The sequence below is a fragment of the Cavia porcellus genome, unplaced genomic scaffold (genome assembly GCF_034190915.1).
Source record: "Cavia porcellus strain 051 isolate PalLab524CR breed Dunkin Hartley unplaced genomic scaffold, mCavPor4.1 scaffold_5, whole genome shotgun sequence".
NCBI lineage: Eukaryota > Metazoa > Chordata > Mammalia > Rodentia > Caviidae > Cavia > Cavia porcellus.
The window spans coordinates 9,717,563-9,740,782 of NW_026947488.1; the positions used below are offsets into that span (position 1 = coordinate 9,717,563).

Consider the following 23,220-nt stretch of genomic DNA (forward strand, 5'->3'; position numbering starts at 1 on the left):
TCTCATTCTCTCCCTCTGTCTGTCTCTATCTCTCTCTCTGTTTTTTTTAGTGTTTCCTTTTTTGAATACAGGCTGGCCTTGAATTCAAGGCAATACTCCTGCCTCAGCCTCCTTAGTCTGGGGATAACAGGCATGTTCCACCATGCCTGGCTATACTCTTGTTTACAGTGCAGGTACTTAATTAAAAGCTAAATAATCCTGTACTCCTATAATCCCAGCACACTGAGAAGCTGGGACAGAAGGATTGCAAGTTCAAGGCCAGCCTAGGCAACTCAGCAACTCAGCGGTCCCATCTCAAAATAAAAATTAAAAAATGGTCTGCGGGTGTAGCTCTAGTGGGAAGCCCCTGGGTTCAACCTCCAGTGCTTCCGAAAAATAAAATAACACAAGCGAAATAAAACAAGAAGCCTAGAGGCAGAGCCTAGGGTGTGACATGTTCAAAGCCCTGACTCGGTCTCCAGCACTGCAAAATAAATAATTGTTAATAATAATAAATAATAGTTAAATAAATACATACTTAGCTAGCCAGACATGGGGCACACACCCACAATCCCAGCACTTTGGGCAGCCCAGGCAGGAGAGAGTTAAAAGAGGCAAAAAGGGATAATCCATAGGAAAACCGATTTGGAGACACTCAACATGTAAACTATTTCTTCCAAATAGTTTACCCAAAAATAGTCTGTCAAAGTTGTCAATCTTCCATTGAGGGTTTTTCTTCATTTCTTTGAAGCTGCTGCAATTCAGAGTAAATATCTGTTACCATGGTTAACGCCAATATTTACGAGGAGAAAACATGTTTCCCGAGAACTGGAAACCTAACACTGGTACGCCTGGTGCCAGTTCTGCCAGGGAGCACAAGTTCTAACCTTAACTTCAGTAACGGGCACCAGGAGCAGACACTCTGGGCTCAGCCCTTGGAATGCTCTGCCCGGGCATCCTGACCAAGGGAGCTGTGTCTCCGGGCCGGGGCGCACAGGTCCACTCCGCCTCACCTGGGATGGCAGAGCCCACCAGAAGCACCATGGCACCTCCATCCTGGACAGTCAGGATGCTGGGCCAATACCGTCTCCTAGGCAACTCGGAGTGACAGCCAATGACACGAAGCGCTGTCTGGTTTCCGGCCTACATGGACGTGGTCCGCTGGGACCTATGGGCCACGTGGGGTCACCTTGTCGCTGCCCCACGTGGGGCCTCGGTGGTTGCTGCCTGGGTACCTTGGACCTGTCCTTGCGGCGCCCAAGATCAGCGCTGGACGCTTTCGAAATAAAGTCAGAGGTAGGGGCCTGGGGTTTAGCTCAGTGGCACAGCACCTGCCTGGTACGTGCAAGGTCACGAGCTCAATCCCAGGTCCCAAAAACATAGATAGGTAATGAAGCCGGGCCCTTGCCACTTGCCAGAGGCAGGAGATGGCTCGTGTGTCTCTGTGCATTTTCAAATGCTGCTAATGTTTAAAGGTTGGCTGCAGCTGACCTTTTTTTTTTTTCTGACGTCTTTTCATCAGCTGATCATATTTGTAGCCGTTACTCCGATGGCACTAGGGCATCCCCCAGACGGCTTGACCATGTAGAGCCCGTATTTTGGGGTGCCCTGGCTCACCCCAGCCTTTTCAGGACTGGCTGGGATTACACAGGAATAAAAACAGCTCTGGGACTTGGAGGTCTTATTTTCAATTTCTTGTAGGTCAAGTACGTTAATTTGTTTCATTTCTAGGGCGGGACAGGCATAGTATGGAAAAGAGAAAAACAGGAAGGAGAGGAAAGGTCAGGCATCCCCATTACTGGAAAACAACCATTTGAAAATATTTATAAAATTTTGAAATGGATGCAAACAGTAGACTACTAAAAATAGTACAATGAACCCCTTCATACCCGAGCCCACTTCGGTAATCTCCAGATGTTTAACCACATCTGCTTCCATTCTCCTGGGTTTTTTTTCTTTGGTGTTATAAATTTGAATATTCTAATATATCACATGATTCTCCTATAAGCTTTAGTATATACCTTAAGTATCTTTCTAAATTATTCTGCAATAGTATAAACGGCTATTAGAGTTAATTAAAGTAATACAGGGGCCAGGGATTTAGCTCAGCAGCCGGTGCCTGCCTGGGGAGCAGAAGGCCCTGAGATTCATTCCTGGTACAAGAAAAAAAAAAAAAAAAAAAAAGACAAAGAAAAAAAAAAAAGAAATACATTACCTGACACCACCAAATATTCAGCCAGCCCATTCTAAAATTTTCCTGATAAAAAATTTTTAATATTTTTATCATACCTACATCCAACCTGTTTGCTTACTAATAAAAATATTTGCAGCATATTAAAACATGATTTTGCATCTTGGCTTTTCTGTTGGCCATTATTATTTTTTTTTGAGATGGGGTCTCCTATGCAGTTCAGGCTGGCCTTGTGCTCACTTTGTAGCCCAGGCTGGTCTCAAACTTGCAAGGATCCTCCCACCTCAGCCTCCCGGGTGCTGGGATCGATGCTCGGCTTCCATTGGCTATTATAACTTTTCCAGTGGTTTGGTTTTCAAACTTTAAAAATAAAATTCTAGGGGCTGGGGATTGAGCTCAGCAACATAAGCGCCTGCCTGGCAAGCGCAAGGCTGTTAGTTCGATCCCTGGTACCAAAAAAAAAAAAAAAAAAAAAAAAAAAAAGTCTGCCAGGTACAGTAGCATACACCTGTAATTCCAGTATTTGAGAGGCTGAAGGAGGCAGATCATGAGTTCAAGGTCACCCTGGGCTCACAGCCAGACCCAGTCTCAGCCGGGCGTGGTGATGCATGCCTGTAATCCCAATATTCAGGAGGCCGAGACAGGAGGATCACTGGGAACTCGAAGCCAATCTGGACTACGTACCAAAACTCTGTCTCAAAAAACTAAAGAATTCTGGTGTTACGTGGGTGTTTGCAGTAGTGTGGGACGTCTTGGATGATTAACCGTTCCTTTGTACGTGTGGTGGGAGCATTTGTGTCTATTTTCTCCTCCCTGGAGTAAATCACATTCGCTCCTCACACCCTTTCCTCGATGGGGGCTGTTTCCTGAGTGATTCCTGGAGGATTCCTGCGCAGCCCAGCTTCCCAGCACTGGGGAGGCCCTGGACTGGTCTCCCCGTCCTTTACACCGCTTTGCCCTCCACCTCCGAAGCAGGAGGGAGGCTGAGGCAGGCTTGTCAGGGCTTCCCTACATCACGCCTGCTTTTCACGTGGTCATAATCATCTTCTCAAAAGAAATAAATACATATCTTCTATAGCCATACAAACACGGCCGGCGCACACTCCCAAACAGCCACAAAGTGGCTCTGATTAAATGAGCAAACCGGCAGACAAAATGTTGAAAACGTGGTAATAGTTTCTACTGCGGGCCTGGGGGGCTGGGGGAGAGGCAGGGGCTTCTCCTGCCTCGGCCTTTTGTGAAGAAGTTGGAGGAAAGGTCGCATTTCTCTTCCTTTTTTCCCTTTTCTTTTTTTCCTCCTCCTCCTCCTTCTCCTTTTTAAAAGCCGAGTCTTTAATTGATTCACACATGGCTGAGTGGGTGCCGCACAAAACACGGCTGAAAGCGATCAGCAAACCCAGGGATTCCTATAAACGATGCCCCGGGCACGGGGCAACCAAGGATCAGGACCTGGCCATTCTCCTGCGGGCTTCCCCCTCGTTTCCTTGGGGACGCACTGTTTTCATTTGTAGACTCCAAATAAAGCTGCTTGAGCAACTGCTCATCTCTGGCCATAGCATCATGGTTTTCTTTCAGGGATTCTATCTCATGGGTTAAAATATTGGTAGAAAATGCATGCATCCAGTGTGGCTTGGAGAAGTTGATGCATCAGATCTCCCCCCTCCCCTCTTTTTTAAAGTCAGGGAGAAAGATAAACTCTCTAGCGTTGTTTATGTGTGAGTGGGGGAAGGGACAGATAAGGACACACTTGGCAGAGGGACTCCTGGTTCTTCAAAAGCCCAGCATGAGAATTTCTAACTTTTTTCTCTCTTTTGGAAAAAGTTGGGGCAGGATGATCCGTCCCATTATTTGCCTTTGAGTGTTTCCCTCCCGCTTCATGATGTAAAAGGTTATTCCTCAAAGCAAGTGGGAACAAAACAATCTCTTAAAATATTTTCAAGAGGACATGCTGGCTTGGGGTTTGTAAAAATTATGTCAACACAATGTGCTAACCACATTCTTAAAAAAAAAAAAAATAACACAGTCCCGGAGGCGGAGGGATGAGGGAAGGCGAAGTTTTGGGGCGCGCAGAGGAGCGAGGGCTCACGGCTGTGCCAGGCCAGGGGCTCGGGCCGCTTCGCCCCCGCCGGCGCCAGGCTGCACCCCTGGCACAGGTGGGGCGGTGCGCGGGGTCCGCAGCCAGCTCCGCTCATTTCCGGTTCGTGCAAAAACCGTTGGGCGTGGGCGCGAGGTGGTCGTGGGCAAGAGGCCGGCAGGGCCAATCGCAGGCCACGTCTGTGTGGCGCCGTTCGTCCGTCGGTCCGTCCGTCTGGCCCGGTGGGCGTAGGCGAGCGCACACCTGGCGCAGCGCATAAATTCGCCGCCCCCTGCGGCTCCTCCTCGGCTGGCGACCCCGAGGTACGGTCTTCGCCTGCCCGGCCTTCCGGTGGTGGACGGTTCAGCGTCTCTGCAGGCTGCCGGGGACAATCCGGGCCCAGCTCCGGGCCCCACTGCGCTGTGGACACAGCCTGGCGGCGCCTGGCACTGAGCACGTTGGCGGGGTGGCACCTGCCTGGGGTGCTGGTAAGCCGTGGTCTTTAGCACCGTGTGCGCCTTCGTTGGTGCTGTAACCATGCTTTCGAGGGCCCCATCGCAGTTCTTGGTCCCAAGGCCCCTGGGCACTAACACCTCCACCTCGAGAGCGGGACACAGGGCAGAGAGCTGGCAGGGTGGCCTAGCTGGGTGGAGAAGCCCTGGTGTGAACGGAGGGCCCCTTCCAGGAGCTCAGCCCTTACGCCACTGCAGGGGCGGGCTTCTAGACACCCCCAAGTAGAGGAGCATCAGGAGCTCAACCCGAAGGAAGAGGCCAACCTGGGATCTCCCTTCCTGCTCTAGTCTCCTTCGACCTCCTTCCAAGAGGTTAACCACTTGGAAGAAGAAGGGTGTCAGACTCCCGAGGACCAGCCACCGCGTCCTAGCTGCGGAAAAGTGCAGGTTAGTGAGCAAGTTAACCTACAGTGGCCCTCTTTTCCCCATGTGAGAATGGATTTATTAGTGGTTATCATTTTATTACTATTATTATTATTGTTCTGTAGTACTGAGACTTGACCCCAAGTATTCACATTGAGTCATTTCTTTTATTTTTTTTTAAACAGGGTCTCCCTGTACAGCACTAGCTGGCCTCGGACTTGCTATGTAGCCCATGCTGGCTTCAAATTTGCAGGGATTCTCTTGTCTCAGCCTCCTGAGGGCTCAGATTACAGGCCATGCTATTTCATTTCCTTTAATTTTTCTTTTTCTTGGAGATAGGGTCTTGCTAAATTGCCTAGGCGGGGCTCAACTTTGTAAATTTGTGATCCTCCCACTTCAGTCCCCCAGAGTCCTGGGATTATAGGCATGTATTACCACACTCGGCTGGGTTTTTTTGGGCGGGGGGCTGTTGAGACAGGATGTTGCTGTGTAGCCCAGGTTGGCCTAGAATTTGCAATCCTGGCTTAGCCTCCTTGTGCTGGGATTACAGGCATGCACCACCACGCCCATCTTGTAAATGATTTAAATATATGAGTTATTCTGAGAACTAATTAACCCATGATATAAACCAGATGTGGAATTGAGACTCTGTGACTCCGGCCCATAGCATGGGCTTGATAAAGAGCTCTATTTTTTTTTCCCCTCATCACTTATCTTGTTACTACTATTATTGTAGAAGTAACTAAAAAATTGGATGTGTTTAACTATGAGTGATTTCAGCAAAGATGATTCATGTTGCTATTTTAGGGGTGCTCTGGCTATATGGATCATAAATTAGTTAATAACACAAATCATGGCCTGGGTGTGAACGGTGCAGATGCTTGTAGTAATCCCAGTTACTGGGAAAGCTGAGATAGGATTGCATATTCGTCCTTGGGTGTGGTGTCATAAACCTGTAATCCCAGGATTCACGAGGCTGAGGCAGGAGGGTCACTGAGATTCTAGGCCAACCTGGACTACATAGTAAGATTCCCTCTCCAAATAAATACATAAAAATAAAACAATTAAAAAGGATTGATAGTTAAAAGCCATCTTGAGCAGTTTAGTAACATCATCTCTCAAAAATTAAATACAGACTGAGGCAGGAGAATCACTGGGAATTCGAGGCCCGCCTAGGCTGCAAAGTGAGTTCAAGGCCAGCCTGAACCATATAGCGAAACTTTGCCTCAGCAAGCAAGCAAACAAACAAAAATACAGGAAGGTGGTAGGCATAACTCAGTGGTAGTGTTTGCTTACCATGGGCCAGTCCCTGGATTTGATACTCAGCCATTGAAAACAAAACACCCTGAATACATACAGTTGGGTGAGCAATGAATGGACGAGGAAAGGGAGACTCCAGGGAGCACACTTACGTACTTGAATTGAACAGCTCAACTTTGGAACACTTCTCTCCTGTGTGCCGGGCATCATGACCTGGAGGAACTGGCCCTTCCCGTCATCTGTGCAAGGGAATGAGACAAACAGCCTTCCAGGGCTCTGAGGAAACCGTCAAGATTCTAAGGCCCGGGGCTGAGCCCTGGGATGTCTGAAGGAGGCGGCATTTGGGGAGAATTGGATGGGACTGCAGGCCTGGCTGCCGACACCGATATATTTTTTTGTGAGACGAGGGTTCTCTGTGTAGTGCAGGCTGGCTTTGAACTCACTGTGTGCCCAGGCTGACCTTGAGCCCGTGGTGATGCTCCTGCCTCAGCCTCTCAAGTGCTGAGGTTCTAGATTTGCACCCCCATGCCCACCTGCAGATTGATTTTTGCATAGCTGTGAATACCTGGTGTGTTTGGGAAGCCAGAAAGACAGGGTGGGGCAGACAGGCAGGCAGCCAGGGTTAGGGTTTATCAAAGGTGGAGCACAAATCTTACTTCCAATTTTCAGTTTCCCAGGAAATTTTACATGTCCGTAGTTACCTTTAAAAATTCTTCATGAGTTTTTAATTGGCAGATAGTGCGTGTACTTAGGGGTGCAGGGGTGCAGTGTGATGGTACAATCCGGGTTATACGTGTGGAATAATTAAATCACGCTAATTAGCATGCACCCCCTCTTGGGATCTCACTAAGGCACTGAGTTGCCCAGGCTGAGCCTGCCTTTTGGGCTCTACCTCAAGCCTTTCAGGGTGATGGGACTATAGGTGAGTACACCCCCCCGCCACGCCCGACTTCTCCAGACTGCTCTGATTGTGTTAGATTGCACGCATTAGTGAGATCATATAGCATTTGTCTTTTTGTGCTTGGCTTGTTTCGTGTAATTATATGTTTACAGGAACTTTTTTTTTTCTGGTACTGAGGGGTTGAATTCAAGGCCTTTGCACTGAGCTATATCCCCAGCCTTTAAAAAAAATTTTTTTTGAGATAGGGTCTCCCTGGTAGCCCGGGCTGGCCTTGTGATCTTCCTGCCTCAGCCCCATAGTGCTGGAATTACAGGAATGTGCCACTATGTCTGGCCAGGGAAATTTTTGCTTTTAAATGTCTCCCTAAGATTGTCTAGGCTGGACTTGAAGGTGTGATTCTCCAGCCTGCCTCAGTTTCCTGGAGTGCTGGTGTGCAGGCCTGTGCTATCATGATCCACAGGCAACTGATTTTTGATTACAAAGGTAAAAACTGTATGTTGTACGTATAAAATGACCACAAGGCTTAGTCATCCCCAAGCTGTTCTGGCTCCTTGGCATGTTAAAGAATTACTGCTTTTAGCTGGACTACGTCTGAAAATTCATTCATTCTTTCTTTTTTTTTTTTTTTTTTTTAAGAGTTGGGGATTAGGACAGTGTGAAGGTGTTCAGTTTAATCTCAAATGCTACAACAACAAAAACAAAACACAGAAAACAGCTTTGGTGTGGATGTTCTCAATCTTATTGATGCATTTGTATAAATATATCTTACATGATTTTGTTTCTGTGGACAGTATACATATATCTAAATAGTATACACGCTTATACAGTTCCTTCAGAAAACACTGTGTATACTTATAAACAAAAGCAGAATATTTTCCCATTAGTAATCTGTCCACAGGAGAATTGCTTCTATCAGCTGTTTTTTTTTTCTGGCTGCTGTTCGGAAACTTGTCTGCTCCACAGTTTCTGTGGCCATTTTCCTGACCATGAGTGTGCAGTTGTTTCTGGTTTCCATTATAAACAATGCTGCAGTGAACATCTTTGTGTACATTTCTCTGTGTACCCAGGTGATAATTTTCTAGGGTAGATACAGGATTATATCCTGATCTGTTTGTTTGTGATGTAATTTTGCTAATGTCTGTTCCTCATGTTAAAATATAAGCTCCAGGAGGGCAGGAATCCGATTTGTTTTGTGCCTCACTCTTTATTACTTAGCCAAGCTGCTTGGGAGAAAGGAGTGGTCAATACATATTTAGTGAATGAATCAGGGCTTGGGTGGGCTGGGGTCAGGCTTTGTTTTATATCCTGGCATTCTGAAAGTGAACTGTGACTCCTTTTGGTAAAATAAGAGATTTTCCTTCACCCAGGGCAGCAGCAAGATGGTTGTTAGTTGAATCTTGGGGAAAAGTTTTCTGAGCCACCAAGAAGCCTGGCGCTGGACAAAGATCTGAGGTTGTTACAGAGGTCAGACAAGGAGCTCGGGATGGGGCCGGAAGGAACAGGCGTGTTTGAGATGCACAGGAGTGGCAGGGTCTCTACAGCGGCTTACGGGGAGGGAAGGCGCTGGAGGGCAGTGTGTCTGCTGGGCGGTATTTTAATTTTAGAAGCATTTATTGCCTGTTAGCAACATGCACAGAGCACTCTGCTCCTTGCTGTTGAGACATACATTGGGGTGACCTTTCTACTACTTCCAGAGGAGGTTTACAGTCTGTTGGGGAAGAGGGAGGTGGAAGGGACACCTAGAGCTCCAAGGAGTGGCTGACAGGTGGGAGGGGATCCGCCCCAGGGCAAGGAGGGCTGAGCTGGCACAGGGTGGGGAGGGGAGGAGGGAGGGGGGAGGAGAAGAAGAGGGGGAGGAGAGGAAGGGAGGGGAGGGAAGGAGAGGGGAGGGGAGGGGAGGGGAGGAGGGGGGAGGGAGGTTTTAAACAGCCTAGAGCTGCTGTGCTGCGCTGTCTGGGAAGCAGGGTGGCCAGAAGTCGCCGTCAGGGTAATGGTTAGGACTGAGGGCATTAGGTTGGCCATGCAGCTGGGGTTCCCATGGCTCCCTGGCTTCAGCACCGTCTGAAGGTAGGAGAGAAGGTATCAGGTGTGTAACCTTAGGCAGATTACGTAACCAAGCGAGCCTCAGTTTCCTCTTTTTAAAGAAAAAGGTAATGACTAAAGGGATAAAGATTGAGGGAGCTGGGCGGGCCTGTGGGCGGCTCCTGGGACTCCATCGCCGGCCCCTTGGCACTGGTGGGGACAACAGTGTCAGCTTGCAGTGCAGAGACTTGTGACGTTTGTCAGGCCAAGTCGAACCTCTTGAGGAAGAAACACTTGACGTTCAGTGGTTCTTTCAGTTTTCCTCCCATTTCCTTCCTGGGCCTCCCGGCGCACTTAGGATATAGCCCGGAGCCTTGGCCGGCCACAGGGCCTGCCAGCCACGCTGTCAGGCTGTCTGCATGGATATATGTCCTTTGCCGTGCTAGGGATTGAACCCGGAGCCTTTTTTTTTTTTAAATTTTATTTAAGGAGAAAAAGAAAACAAAGGAGAGAAAGGGTACAAGTTATACAGATTTACAGAAAAAAATAAACACTAGTTTATTTACAGAAAAAAATAAACACTAGGAAATCACTAGTTAATGGATTACATTTTGTCATCTTAGAAATAATTGTTCAAGTTACAAAATTAAAGCTTATAAAGTGGACATTGCAACAGTGAGACTGCAAACAGTTCTGTTCAGTGATCCAACAAAACTCAGTAATATCATTATCTATCTTATACACTTAAATATACATGCAGCTATATCGTTTAGAGCACTTTCTTTTCCTCTCTTTTGTACAATGACAATTACACATTTTGGGTTTTGTTGCTCCCACAGTTCTTATTACTTTTTTGGAAGAGAGTAGAACCAAATGTGACATAACAGAACAGTCAGTCAAATCAAAAGGAACCCGGAGCCTTTGAGCTGCATCTCTGTCCTATTTTTTTTTTTTTTTTTTGTCTTTTTGAGGCAACTATGCCTCAAAACTATGCAGTGCAGGCTGGTCTTGTAGCCCAGGCTGGTCTCAAACTCCCAATGATCCTCCTGTCTCAACCTCCCTAGTGCTAGGATTATAGGCGTGTACCATTACACCTGGATCAGATTTTAAGGAGGGCTGGGATATCTGGGATATCTCTGAATTCAGAAAGATCCGGAAAGATCCGTGCGGCTGCTCAGAGCTGCAGTGGTGTGCATTCTTCTGGAAGGTATCTCTTTGGCACCGCGACCTTGAAGTTGGAGCCAGCGGTTAGAGGTACATTTGGAGTGTGGGAAATACTATACAAGTAAGGAGCTTCCTGTTAAGAAATGGCAGCAGTATTGAAATGGAATGAACTAGTTGCGGGGGTCCAGTCGGGGACTGAGGGCGTCGGAGGGCACCATAACCACCTCCAAGGCGGCCCCGTCTGAGTGCCCTAGGTGTTGGTGGGAGGGTTGGCCATCCGATGCCCTTCCACAGCTAAGGTCAAATTCCCATCCCTGGCATGACCCTGACCGAGGCCTGCCCTGCTTCTGCGCTGCTGGCTCTGGTCCTCTCCAGGTCTCTTCTGCTCTCTCCTCAGCAGAACGGGCTGCTCCTCCTCGCCTTGGTCTGCTCCACTGTCTGCTCTCTCTGCAGGGGCCCCCTTGTAAAAGAGGAGCATCTTCCTCTCTCCAGTCCCTTGGGCCCCTGGGTGCATGTGTGTGTTTCCTGTGTCCTAGAAGATCAGTGCCAGAGGGAAAAGGCCTCATTTGTTTGGCTTATTGCTCAATCTCCCATGCCTACACCAGTGCGAGCCCTTAAAAAACCTCAGCTTTATAAGCTTTACAGTGTTAATCCTCTTTTTTTTTTTTGGTCTTTTGAGAGAGTCTCACCATGGTATGTAGACTGGCCTTTGAATTCAGTGATCCTCCTGCCTCTGCCTTCCAAGTGCCTGGATCATGGGTGTGTACTACCACGCCCAGCTCCAGTCAATTCTCTAGTTAGAGTCTTGTAGAAATAGGAATATTTATATAAGTCTTGTAGAAATAGGAATATTTATATAATTGTATTATACCTTTGCCACATTCATAACCCGTTTCTTATTTTTTTTTTTTGTTTTGGTACTGGGGATCGAACTCATGACCTTGTACCCGCTAGGCAGGCGCTTATGCCACTGAGCTAAATCCCCAGTCCCAAACCCTTTTTTATTTAAAAAAAATTGTGTGTGTGTCCCCTACTGTTCTGGAACTCAAAGTGACCCTCCTGCCTCAGCTTGAATGCTGGGATTACGGGCATGCCCTGCCATGCCTGGCCATAACTCCCTTTTTTGATAGATAAGGAAATGAAAACCTGAGGGATTAAATAATATTCTAGGGTCATTACTTTCTCAAGAGGTGGAACCAGAGAGAAGGTATTCTTAGCCAGGCCACCATGCCGGAGAGTGAGGGAGACAGCAGGGACGGAGGCTGATTTCCCGGACAGAAGGAAGGGTGCCAGGGAGAGCCAGTAGGGTTTGCAGGCTCTAGCTGGGGCCTGGGGGAGCTGAAGCACAGGGTGCCACCGAGGGCTTAGCAAGACAGAGCTGTGGGGGCTGGAGCCACAGGCCCTGGGAGGGGTGAGCAAGTCGTGGAGCGGGCTTTTCTCACCAAGGTGGAAGGAAGCGTTGACCTGAGTCCGAGGTGCGCCATGGGGGAGAAGGTCCTCCTGGCGCTGACCTGGAGTGGGGATCAAGGGGAGACCGAACACTGCTACTTGTCTGGGGAGAACTGGCGGTGTGTCCCAGACAAGCCTGGTGGGAAAGCCAGGGAGAGGGGTCGTAGGGTTTGGTACCACGAGCCGGGGCATCAAATGCCAGCGTTTGCCCTCAAGGCTTTGGTATGAGTATGAAATGGGACAGAAGATAGCACCATTTCTTGGGGTGATGGTGGCAGTGGGATTTCAGGAAGGTCCTTGGTTTCCTCTTCCCTGCTTCCCACGACTTATCCCAGTGCTCCCCGTGGAAGACCCGAGGAGTGTGGGAGTCCTGTGCACCGGGCATGTGCAGCCAGGATTTGAACCCCGAGCCTGGGTGCTCCAGACACCTGCTTCCCCACCCTGCCCGAGGTTACCTTTAAGGAAGATTCTGAAGTAAGTCAACTTTGTTAAGCTATCCTGGGGCAATAGAGGGAGACCCAAGTTGTGCGCCCAGGAGTAAGCAGACTTGCCAAAGGGACAAATAGAGTTAAAATCAAACAAGTGTCTTTCTTTTTCTTAGTTTATCAAGGTTGGTTTATTCAATAAAGTCCGGATTAGATCTAAACCTGTTTAAATTGAGCTTTATGATTGGCCCCTCCCTTTTTTGGTTTGCTTGTAAAACCCAGCAATCAAATCTCCTCCGCCACTGTTCCCAGCCAGGTGGGCCAGCGGGCGGTAGGGTTTCCGGGTCCCAGGCGCGGCCTTCCCCGCTGAAAGGTAAGTCGTGCTGTTTTTACCGTGTATTAGCATAGTATCTCCCAGGAGCGGAACGCTGCGATGGCTGGGGATGCAGAGCTCAGCCGGAAGGAAGAAGCCTGTTCCTTGGGGTTGTTTGCTCTGCCTGCTTCATTTAGTGCACTCAGTGTGTGGAAGGGCCGCCCTCCTCCTTCTCAGATGTCTTTTTGTAGTTTGCAGACTGGCAGGTCTGCCTGACTTTCTCATTTTCTTTTCCTGCTGACGCCTCTCTGCCGTTTTCCTGCTCTTAAGCACTGAATTCTTTTACCTCAAGTATCTCTACTGGCTGTGTTTCAGCTCAGGCGATTTAGTTTCCAAATTGTTTTTATATAATAGTTCCACAGTGAAATAAGTAAATACTTGGGAAAGGAGATCATACCACATTCTGTTCTTCTAATTAAGGCTAAGTCTCCAAAGATGATTCCAATACATATTTAAATACAGCGAATCCAAAGAGGTTGTTTTCTTTCTTTTTTTTTGCTATTTGATCTGAGAATGGTGGGATGGGCAGGCCCTGGGTAGGAAATCGGATGTTAGCTGAAGAGGTCTGGTATAGTGCTAAGCAGAGATAGTGTGATTTTCATAGGTGTGCACTGGGAAATACTTATTAAGGAAGGCCTTTTCGGCAGTTGTGAAAAGTGAGGTGGAGCTGCTGTTGATGGCGCGGGAGGAGGTGGGTGGAGCTGCCTCCCGGTGCGGTGCAGAGCCCGGGCTCACCCTGGAGGGACGCTGCTGCGGCTGTCCTCCCTTTGTTTTTGAGGCTGGCGTCTGGAGCACCTGATTCCTTTAGACATCTCGGGCCAGGGAGCCCGCGGAGCCAGGCGTACGTGTGGGCGGAGCCAGGGCTGGACTAACGTTCGATTTTTCAGTTTTCACTGGGTGCAAGAATGCGAGTTCTTCTTAGCTCTTCTTTCGAAACCAAATGTTCCTCGGTGTTCTCCTGTTACTTTTGGAATTTCCATTTTTAATCGCCCCCTCTCCCCATGCTTTCCAAATCAATCCGAGGCAGGAGGCTGCACATTCGAGGGGAAGAATGCCTCTCGCAGAAGCCCTCGCGGCGAATTCAGATCCCTCCTCGTCCTTTTGAAAACACAAAATGTATTTGCAACCAAGCAGTCAGTCACGGGCAGAATTCTGCAGCGATTTCCCAGCCTGCTGGCACGTCTCCAGGAGTTAAGGTTCTTTGTAAATACTCGCTCAAACGTCACACAAAACTCCGCAGAGAGATCGGCTAACGAAATTCTCTTTTCAATTTTAAAACCTACAACATTTAAACAAACAACCCATCCACAACATGATAAGTTTTTTTTGGAGGGGGCAGGGAGAGGAGAAGCGATAACAACCATATGATGTGATGCTTAACAAAGTGGTGCCTTTCAGAGCGCGGTAAAAAAAAAAAAGTACAAGCTTTTCAATATCCTGCCCCCCCCCCAATAATTTAGTAGCAACAGAGTAGGAGCCAGGAGCCTCATTGTTCTTAGTGAGATAATTATTTGTCAGAATATTTGTTTCCTTACCCCTAACTGAAAAGTTTGGACTTTCCTTTTTTGCTCCATTTTGACACTAGATTCTTTTTTAAAACTATCAGCCTTATTGTGTTTACAGCATTGGAGGTTTCAGAGTTCAAAGGTTATCTATTAACATGTAGAGGGAGGCCACACTTACGGTAAGGAGCGATCTGGTCCCACTGGCTCATGATTTCTTTGTTTTGTAGTAAGGCTTGAGAGGCGTTTGTTTTGATAAAGTTAAATGAAGTTTCTTGCTCTAGAAGAGTGCGTTTTTGGAACTGTTTTGGAGTGTGACTGTAAGTCATTATCAGCTATTTTAAAAGAAGATGCCTTTTGTTAGAAAAGGAATCCCAGGACTAAAAGTGATCAATATCCATGTACTTGAGTGAAAAAAAAAAAAAATAGTGCTGGCCTAGGGATCTACTTCTGGCACTGCTAATTAATTGTGAGTAATTGATTCACTTCCTTTTTAAAAAAGGCTAACCAGACCATATGTGGAGTTAGTAGTTATATATAAAATGACAGCGTAACGTCACGCCAGGCAAATTCTTCCCCTTTGCTAAGCCGTCTTCTCAAATTCCTTTTCCTATTAAATATAAGGATTGCATTGCTCACCAGTTCTGGATCTTTTTTTTTTTTTTAAAATAGGGCTATTTTTTGCTTTTCTTTTGACTGAGGAATATATTTTAAATACTTTTCTTGACATACCTCTAAGCTTTCCCATTTTGGGGCCACTAAGGCTAGTTTAGGGAACAAAACAACTTGGCTATTTTGTTTGTGGCTACTTCCATGGATCCATTTCACATTTGCATTCATTTGCATTTGGGAGCAGAAAAATTGGTGGATGTGATTGTTTTCATCCGTGGTTCCTCCTTGGGGTTTACTTAAAGTACTGGAACGGGAGTAAGAGGTCTTTGGGATAGGAACCTTTTCCTGCTTTTCTTTCAACCTTTCTGCTGGTGAACAAGGAAGAAAACAGTTGGGAAACACTTTGTATCAGTTGGGCGTAGAAAGGAGGGGGAAAGGCTTGCTTTTTTGTTTTGTTTTCTAACCCCACTGTAAGCCTAGTTTCATCCGCTTAGATTTCTATCAAAACAAAGTAGACTCCTGGAACCTGGAATCCAAATTTAGAAAACTGGACTTATAATAGTGAAACAAACCCAACGCCTTCTGACCAAAAAAAATTTAGCTGTATGAAGATACAGAATTGTAGTCATCCTATCTCATCGGTCTTCCTCATACTTAAAGCCTATCTGAGCAAGTGTTTTTTGTACACAGCTACCTTTTGACTTAAGCTCAAACCAGTAGAAACGTTTTTTGTTTGTAATTCTAGATGACCCAGGAGTTCGGCTGCCAGCCCCTCCCCTCGCCTGGGCGCACCTTGCGAGGGAGGGGGGAGGTGGCGAGGAAGAGGGCTGGGTCTGCGCCTGCGCACTACCCTGCGGCCCACTCCCCTACTACCTGTCACTGAACTGCCGGGGCGCGGGCCCGCCACGTTTGGACGGATGGCGGGAGGCAGGGGGGCGGTGGCAAGGCGCGCGCGTGCGCGGCACTCTGGGTTAGAGTAGGGGGTGCGCGCGCCAGCGTGCGCGCGCCCGTCACAGGGGCGGGGTCCGAGGCGGTGGGCGTGACAGAGGCGCGCCTGCGCAGATCACGTGGGTGAGGAGGCGGGGCTGGGGCGGGGCCGCGCGGCCGGGGGGAGGCGGGAGGCGGGGCGTCTCGGGCGGCGGGGCCGGGGGAGGGCGCAACAGCTGCTCCGAGCACTTTCTGACCCAACAGTCCCCCAGCGCCGGACGCGCCGCGTCGGGCGGCTCTAGGGACCCCCGCGCCTGCACTGTCCCCGCGCGGACGAGTAGGGGGCGCCCGCGCCTTTGCCCCGTGCGCACCCCGCCCCACTCACCTTAGCCCCGCGCCCGAGGTGAGCCCGGCCCCCCAATCCTGCGCGGGGCGGGGGCGGTGGGGGTGGGGAGCGCCTCTTGCCGGGGAGGGTCTTCCCGGTGCTGGGCCCCGGGGCGCCCCAGGATGGCAGCGCCCCTCAGCCCGGGGCGCCCCGCGGCTCCGGGGGGCTGGGTGCGGCGCGGGCTCCCGGAGGTGCCCGCACAAAAGGCCGGGCGAAACTCGCGTCGGCGCCGCTCCGCCCCCCGCCCCTCCCGCGCCTCCCCATTCAAACCTCGCCGGCTCAGCTTGAGGTGTCAGTGCCGCCGGGCGCCGCCGCGCGAGGGATGGCCGAGGAGCCGGCCCAGGTAAAGGGGCGCCCGCCCGCCCTTCCGCCCGCGCCGCCCGCCGGCCGCTTCCGCTCTCGCGGGCGCCCCCTCCCCAGCGCGGGGCGGCCCGCAGCCCCGCTCCGCGTCGCGGCCGGCCGCGGTCCCGGGTCCCTGCGGGGCGCGGGGCCCGGCGGGGGGCTGGGCGCAGGGGGCGCCCCAGAAAAGTTCCCAGCCCGCGGGTTGGTCTCCCGCTCGGCCATCCCAGCCACAGGGGGCCGGGGACGGGCGCGGGGTCCCCGCGGTAGTCCGGGGAGCCCAGCAAGTTGGAAACAGCCCAAACAATGCGTCCTAACAGGCGTCCCCCACAGACAATGGCCGGGCCGTCCCCACGGCCGGGCGGGGGGCGCGTGGCGGGGGCGTGGGCGGGCGAGGCCTCCCCGCCCCGCACCCGGCTCCCCCCGCACCCCGAAATCGTCCCGGGAGCCTCGGGTCGCCTGGCCGCTGGTGAGCCCGAGGCGCACGGGCTGCGTGTCCTGGATGCGGGCGAGAAGGTGGTTTGGCTTCTACATTTTTTTTTTCTAAAGTTTTTTCCCCTCCTAAAAGAATCCCTGCTATTGCCCAGTCAACTGGTAGAGAACGTGTGCACCACTGGGGACCCTGGGGCGGCGGTAGGCGGCACTGGGAACCCGAGCGGGCGGCAGGATGGGGCTGGGAGCCCAAAGTGCTGCTTTCTTTCTTCTTTTAAAGGGAAGTTTGCCGGGAGGCGCCGGGCGCCGAGACCGCTGTTTCGGGGCGCTCTTCCCGGATCTGTCCCAGTCCCAGCCCTCGGGTGGATGTGTGTGTGTGGGGGCTGCCTTCATGGTCCATCTGCCTCGGGGTGCAGCCGGCCCCGGGGCTCGGGCACCCACAGTTTAGGATTTGGGGCTGGGCCGGCGAGGACGGAAGCCACATTCTTGGGCGGGTGGGGTGGGTGGGGGTGGGGAGAGCAGGCGAGGAGTTTTCCGCAAGGTTTGGCTCCGAGAATAAAAAAGCACAAGCCACCGAGCCCCCCGTGGCCCCTTCCCGGACCCTAGTGGCCGATCCACCGTGGAGCAGCAGAAACTTTTCCCCCACTTGGTGTCCCCTCCCCCACCCCCCAGAGTGCTGAGGTCCTTGCGAGGCTCCGGGTATGAAGTGTGTTGCTCCACCTTGAGATTCCCGGAGCAGCCTCGGTTTATCCTTCTGATCAGCCTACGGGCCGAGGCCCGGCGCATTCCTCAACATGTATTGGATAGGTGGCGGTCGCAGTGGTCCCCGGGCCCCTGGCGTGGTGTGCTGCCGGCCTGGAGCCGGCTCCTGGTCTCTGGGATGGGTTGGAACCATTAGCTGTGTGTTTTAAAAGGGCTTGGTCTGATTCGGTTCAGGTTGATTCAATTATGTCTTCATCGCTTTTGAGTTGGTTGAATGACTTGACACGAGATTAAGGCCCACAAAAGAAGAGGCAGGGTAACAACAGCTGCCGTCCAGGCCTGGGACTAGGTGGTGGGGGTCTTCGGGGGCCCCCAGCCACCTTCCCTTTGTATGTGTCGGGAAGTCCTGGCCCGGTGCTCCTCCCCGCACTCCCTCCCCCGAAGTGGATTGAGTGCCTTCATGGAAGGCAGCTGAGACCGAAAATTCCAGATTTTATACCACTTTGAAGGATGAGTAATCGGTCTAGAGTTTCTAAAAAAGCCTTTCGTGGAGTGACAATTGCAGAGGAAGAACCCATCGCTTTTTGTCTGAAAAATCTAACAGTCAAGCCACTAGTTGGTGCTTGTTCAGTTAATGTGTGCTAAGGACTGCGAAGGTGTGTCCTTCATGGGAGATGGCTCCTTTCCTTCTGAGAAGTCACCGTGTTTATTCTAGATACTGTTTTGTTCAGTGTTCTGGAGACCGGGGGTGTTTTGGGGGAGGTGGTGGTGGTTTTCTAATCCTGATGTTTTAGAGGAAGTCTCCCCCCCCCCCCAAAGCTGCCAGTGTTAATCTGTTATGTAAGTATTACCTTTGAGAGGCAGTGACTTGGATTAAAAATTCAGTTGTCAATAGTTACAAGACAGGTTTCTAATGTATTTGGATAGCTGGGATAGTGTTAATAATCGGGTGGGTAGGAATTGTACTGGTTTTGGTGTGTAAGGAGGAAGACTAGTCCTTGAGAATTGTACATTTATTTGCATACGGGAGGAGGAAGTGAGAAGGGAAGAGTATAACTTGGTGGGGAAGGACAAAGACTTCTTTGGTGTCCGGCCTCTTTTACACGCCTTTAATCTCCGCAACACCTTCTACCACTTCGCAGTTTGAACTTTGTTGTCTTTTAATTACTTGGGAGATGGAAGTGGAGCAGTTGTCTGGGGTTCATATTATTCCCTTTCACTTCGTACTTTAAAAAAGGAACTAAGATACCACTTAGAAAAATTAGAATAATTTCCCCCTTTACCCTGAAGAAGCTGTTTTGATAGTAGCTCATTTTCTTTCTTTCTTTCTGTTTTCCAGGTGGTTAGGGACTGGAGGTTTCTGCCTGCAAGGTGGGGTAGCTTGGCTCTTTGTAATCCTCCATTTTTGGCAGGGAGGCTTGAGGGCAGCGTAGGAGCCCCTAAGCCCTTTCCAGTGGGCTCCTTTTAGAGGAAATCTGAAAATAAGACTTCATCATCCAGCCCTTACAAGCCGACGAGATGGCTCAGGAGTACAATGGCTGGCTCTGACTCAGTCTGTCTTCTGCTGCAGATAAATGCTAATGGCTTTTTCCTCCTTTGCCACCCTTTATTATGAAACGGTGTGCTTTACCACAGCAGGGCTCACCCCCTCCCAACACTCTTAATTTGGAGATGCCTGATTAGAGCTTCAGGGGTCCCGAAGATGTGCTCGCCGTTTTTCCACTTTATCACACATCACGTTCCTCGCTCACAGTTGTCTCAAACATGATCCGGGCTGATAAGAACTTTGAGTAGTCTTTAATGACCCTTGACTGCGTTAAAACATAGTACTTTAAACAGGAGCTTTTGTCTGACTCTACTTATAAATCATACAAGTTCTTAAATGTTTTCTGTGAAGCTGTGTTTCCATTTGCTCAAAAAAAAATCAGTTTTGATGTTCCTTCTCAGGTGTGCTGGTGAAACCTAGTGAGTGTGGATTTTGAGGGGAAAGAGGCTCATTTCGGGTTTCCTGTATCAGTTTAATCCTGTAGCAGTGTGTCTAAATGAATGATTTGGAAAGGTGAAGTACTTAGCAGTGGCTGTGGGTTTTCAAGTTTTAGAGGTGTAAGTGACCCTAAAAAAAGGAGGTAGTTGTATAAATTGGTGAGTATTCCGGTACGTTAAAATAAACATTATAAGGGTTTAAAATCTATTAAAATTGGAAAATTACTAAGTATTAAAAATCAAAAAGCCCTGGAAAGTACCACAGAACAAATACTAAAACTGAATAGAAAGACTGCCACGGAATTCTCTGAGCCGCAAAGGCCTGCGTTCCAGCAGGTGGTCAGTCAGAGTGGTGAGACTAACCAGACTTTGTCTGCACCATTCATGGCCAGATTTTGGCCAGAGAGGTGTTAACTAGCCCAAGTGCATGTGGCAGAGAGTGTCATTACACAAAGACGGCAGGAAGTGTCTTAAATTTGGGTGAGGGGAGCCTGATGACTGAAGGTGGCCTCATTTGGGGGGGACAAAACCTTTGCTGAAGTTCTGCTGACATCTCCTCTGCTGATCTTGGGGTGAGTGTCCCCCAGCTGGTAATGGAGTGGGACAAATTGGCAGTGTGGTATGTGGGCCAAAGGGCTTTGAGTGTCGACCACGAGGGCAGATAGAAATCTGTCTTTAAGGAAGTGGAAGGAGGAGGACCATTCTTTCCTGAAATCTGCTTCTCATGATGAGCAAGCTCAATTCTTGTACACATCTGTCTTCCAAATAAATTAGGGGGAAGCCCCTGGGAGCCAGCTGCCACCAGATCAGCCTTTATATTTAACGGTGGACACTCTTTTAAAGGACTTTACATTTGTTGACCGACTGTTTGAAACGGCCCCATTACTTCCTGCTCAGGGTATCAACATAACAGAGTTACTGGAAATTTGGGGCTGGTTTGGTAATTTTATGATAAAATTGAGAAATAAAATTACTAAACCTGAAAAGACAGCTGAGTAAGTTGTGTGGGACAAGATGCCCTTAGCCTTTGTTCTTAAACTTTTCCAGGATTTGAGCCACACTCTGCTGAAGTCCAGGCTAGTTTTAAGATAGGGGTTTGCATAGAATGCTTGTTCTGGAGTTCATTTCTAGTCCCAGAGCTTTTCACATTTAAGACGGACTTAAATGGACTGGAAATGTAGTAGGCTCCAGATAGATTTTATTCTTGAATCAGTATTAGAAGAAAACCTTTTTCTTGTTTCATCTTTCCTACAAACTGTATCAAATCAGGATAAGCTAAAAAAAATTGAGTCATACCAGACTTCTTAAGTGTAACACATTCCTGTCTTGAATAGTGATGGAACTATTAGGTGAAAGTAGGTTTTTTTTCCCTTAATTTAGAAAGTAAGCAGGACTTGAAAGAGCCAGACATGATAATTTTAGTACCCAACAGGAGATGTAGAGAGAGGAGCATTTAAAGGTTAAAGAAAGGTCTCGGGCCTCAAAGCAGGGCGTAAGCTTGTGTTTACTGTGAAGCGAGTTGAAGTGGGTCTGATTGGACACTCAGCTTTTGGTCTTCTGGGGAGATGGTGTAATGTGTAGTGTGTGGTGATCAGCGGGTCCACGCGGTGTGGCTGGTGTGGCTGGCACAGGTAAAACACATGCTCAGGTTTTTTTTTTTTTTTTTTTTTTTTTTTAGAATGAAAGAATACAGGTGAAGATAGGCTAGCTTATTTTTAATTTGCTGAAATCTTTTTTTTCCCCTCCTCTCCTTGGGAGATTAACCAGTCCTGTCGTCCTTTAAAAATCCTTTAAACTTCTATTAATAAAGAAGAATTAATAGAAGCTTACTGGTCGTGATGCCTAATCTTAAGAATTTACAGCTCTCATTTTTCAGATCAAGATGGTGTTTTTGAAGGCCACTTTGTGGATAGTATCTGTTAGTATTGATAATATTGAAACTAAAACTAGTATCTGATACTTGAAGTTTCCATTGAGATCCTTCAAAGACCTTTAACTGCTTTAGGATGAATGAGGCAGTTTCTTTCTTCCTGTTCTTTTTTTTTTTTTTTTTTTTTGCAGTTTCTAATTGTGCTCCAATGGTTTATATCACTATGCGCTCTCATCCTGTTTAGAACTGAACATTGATCTGTAATTTTGAGAAAATGGGATTATTTCCTGTGGGATCTATCCCAAGTTTTGCCTTTAAACAGAGGGATGGTTTGGGTGGTAATGATGAATTTTAAATGACTGCTCTAGTCTTCCACAGCTATCTTAGGAAAATTGGGTTGATGGTTTAGCTTTTGGTTGTGACTTGGTGATTGCCTTGAAATCATTTTTGAAAGAAGTGATTGCTACCATGGACTACGGGTGTAGAGTTTTCTCCATTTGTAGGGTTAAGAATAAGTAGTGTGTGTAACCTACAGAGGAAAAAGAAAAATACTTCCAAGTTCCCTAACCAGAACTTGGAGATACTTTGATAGTTTTAAGGAAATAAATGAATTGACCAGGGAGTAGCAGTTTATGGTGACTATTTCAATAACTACTTAATTGGACACTTCAGTTGGGGAAAAAGTAAGTTTGTGGGAATAGGTCAAATTACTTTTATATTAGAATTTCTGCTTTTTTTTTTGACAAGTTTTCTGGGAACTTGGTACGCCCGTCCCCACAGTGGTAGAGAAGTGCTCCCAGGAGAGAGGTGAGGGGACCTGTGGAGGTGAAACGGAGGGGGTGCCTAGGGTGCTGCTTCTGAAAATAGTGTTTTTTCCAAGTGTCAGTTACCCTTCATTTGTTTTATGTAGTGCAAATTGTGCTTTTTATTAAGCAATGCATAATGTGTAATATTTGCTAATTTTAAGATCTATAGGTAGTGGTAGCCTTCAGTTTAGTCATAAATCTAATTAGTGGTTTAAAAGAATATCTGACATTTCAGGCAATTACAGCAATTTGGCCCTTACTGATTGATCTCTGGGGTGATGTGGTGTTGTTTTAAACGGGTGACTGCTTAAGTAACACCAGCACACAGGGAAGCCCCCCAGGCTTGCAGCCATGAGGCGGTGGTGGGTGTTTTAGACACCTTGAGTGCTGAGGTGGATGGAGATGAAGGGCCCTGCCAGTCACCTGAGCAGAGATCTGAAAATGTTTGTAAGCATCAACAAGGATTTCTGCAGAGCATCTGTTTCCAGTCACCCCTGAGCAGTCAGGTCAGGTCTCACCTTTCTGCGGACTCTTTGTTGGCTCCCCAAGTTGGGTGATCGCGTCCTCCCCCTGCTCTCTGTGGAGGAGGACAGTTCTCTCTCAGCAGGGCCATGGAGGCCAGCGCTGCCCCCTCCTCTGGTTGTCAGATAGGAATTTAGAATTTCTGTGGGGGTGAGTTCTGGGAGGAATTCAGTCTTTATGAGGGCAGCCACTCTAAAGGGTTCTGTTTAAAGGAAGGTAAACGGGGGTTCCAAGTGCTGTAGCCCTAGTTGAGCCAGTCCTGTCTTTGGGAGCCCAAGGAAGACTTGGGCTGTTCAGGTCTTTTGGGGGTGGTCTGCAGTGCACCCCCTTGCTCCTTTTGGTGGGGGGTGGTCACAGAGGGAGGGCGTGGCCCCCTGAAGCCCTTTGGATTTCTTGGTGCTCAGGGTAGAGTCCAGGCTGTCACCCG

General features: G+C 48.8%; 1 protein-coding gene and 1 long non-coding RNA gene across 8 annotated transcripts in view; one reads left to right on the plus strand and one right to left on the minus strand.

The window, feature by feature from the left end:
* The first annotated feature begins 4,585 nt into the window (after nucleotides 1-4,585).
* The window catches only part of Znf217 (zinc finger protein 217), a 34,997-nt gene continuing 16,362 nt past the window's right edge, over nucleotides 4,586-23,220 (plus strand). Inside the window, exons 1-2 of one of the 6 annotated variants that reach the window (XM_063248137.1) lie at nucleotides 4,586-4,732; nucleotides 5,045-5,143. The gene's annotated coding sequence lies outside the window, so the exon portion shown is untranslated. Of the gene's footprint in view, nucleotides 4,733-5,044; nucleotides 5,144-12,539; nucleotides 12,714-15,968; nucleotides 16,158-16,384; nucleotides 16,483-17,466; nucleotides 18,269-23,220 lie in introns of those variants that run through there. The other 5 variants (XM_063248135.1, XM_063248139.1, XM_063248133.1 and 2 more) reach the window with 5 other exon arrangements.
* Nucleotides 12,503-16,275, minus strand: LOC134475958 (uncharacterized). 2 transcript variants are annotated; one of them, XR_010047304.1, is made up of 3 exons: nucleotides 16,140-16,259; nucleotides 14,397-14,550; nucleotides 12,503-13,992 (listed from the first exon to the last, which is right to left on the minus strand). It is a non-coding gene; the product is annotated as an uncharacterized LOC134475958 (long non-coding RNA). The 2 variants fall into 2 exon arrangements; XR_010047305.1 differs by lacking the exon at nucleotides 14,397-14,550 and having other exon boundaries at nucleotides 16,140-16,275.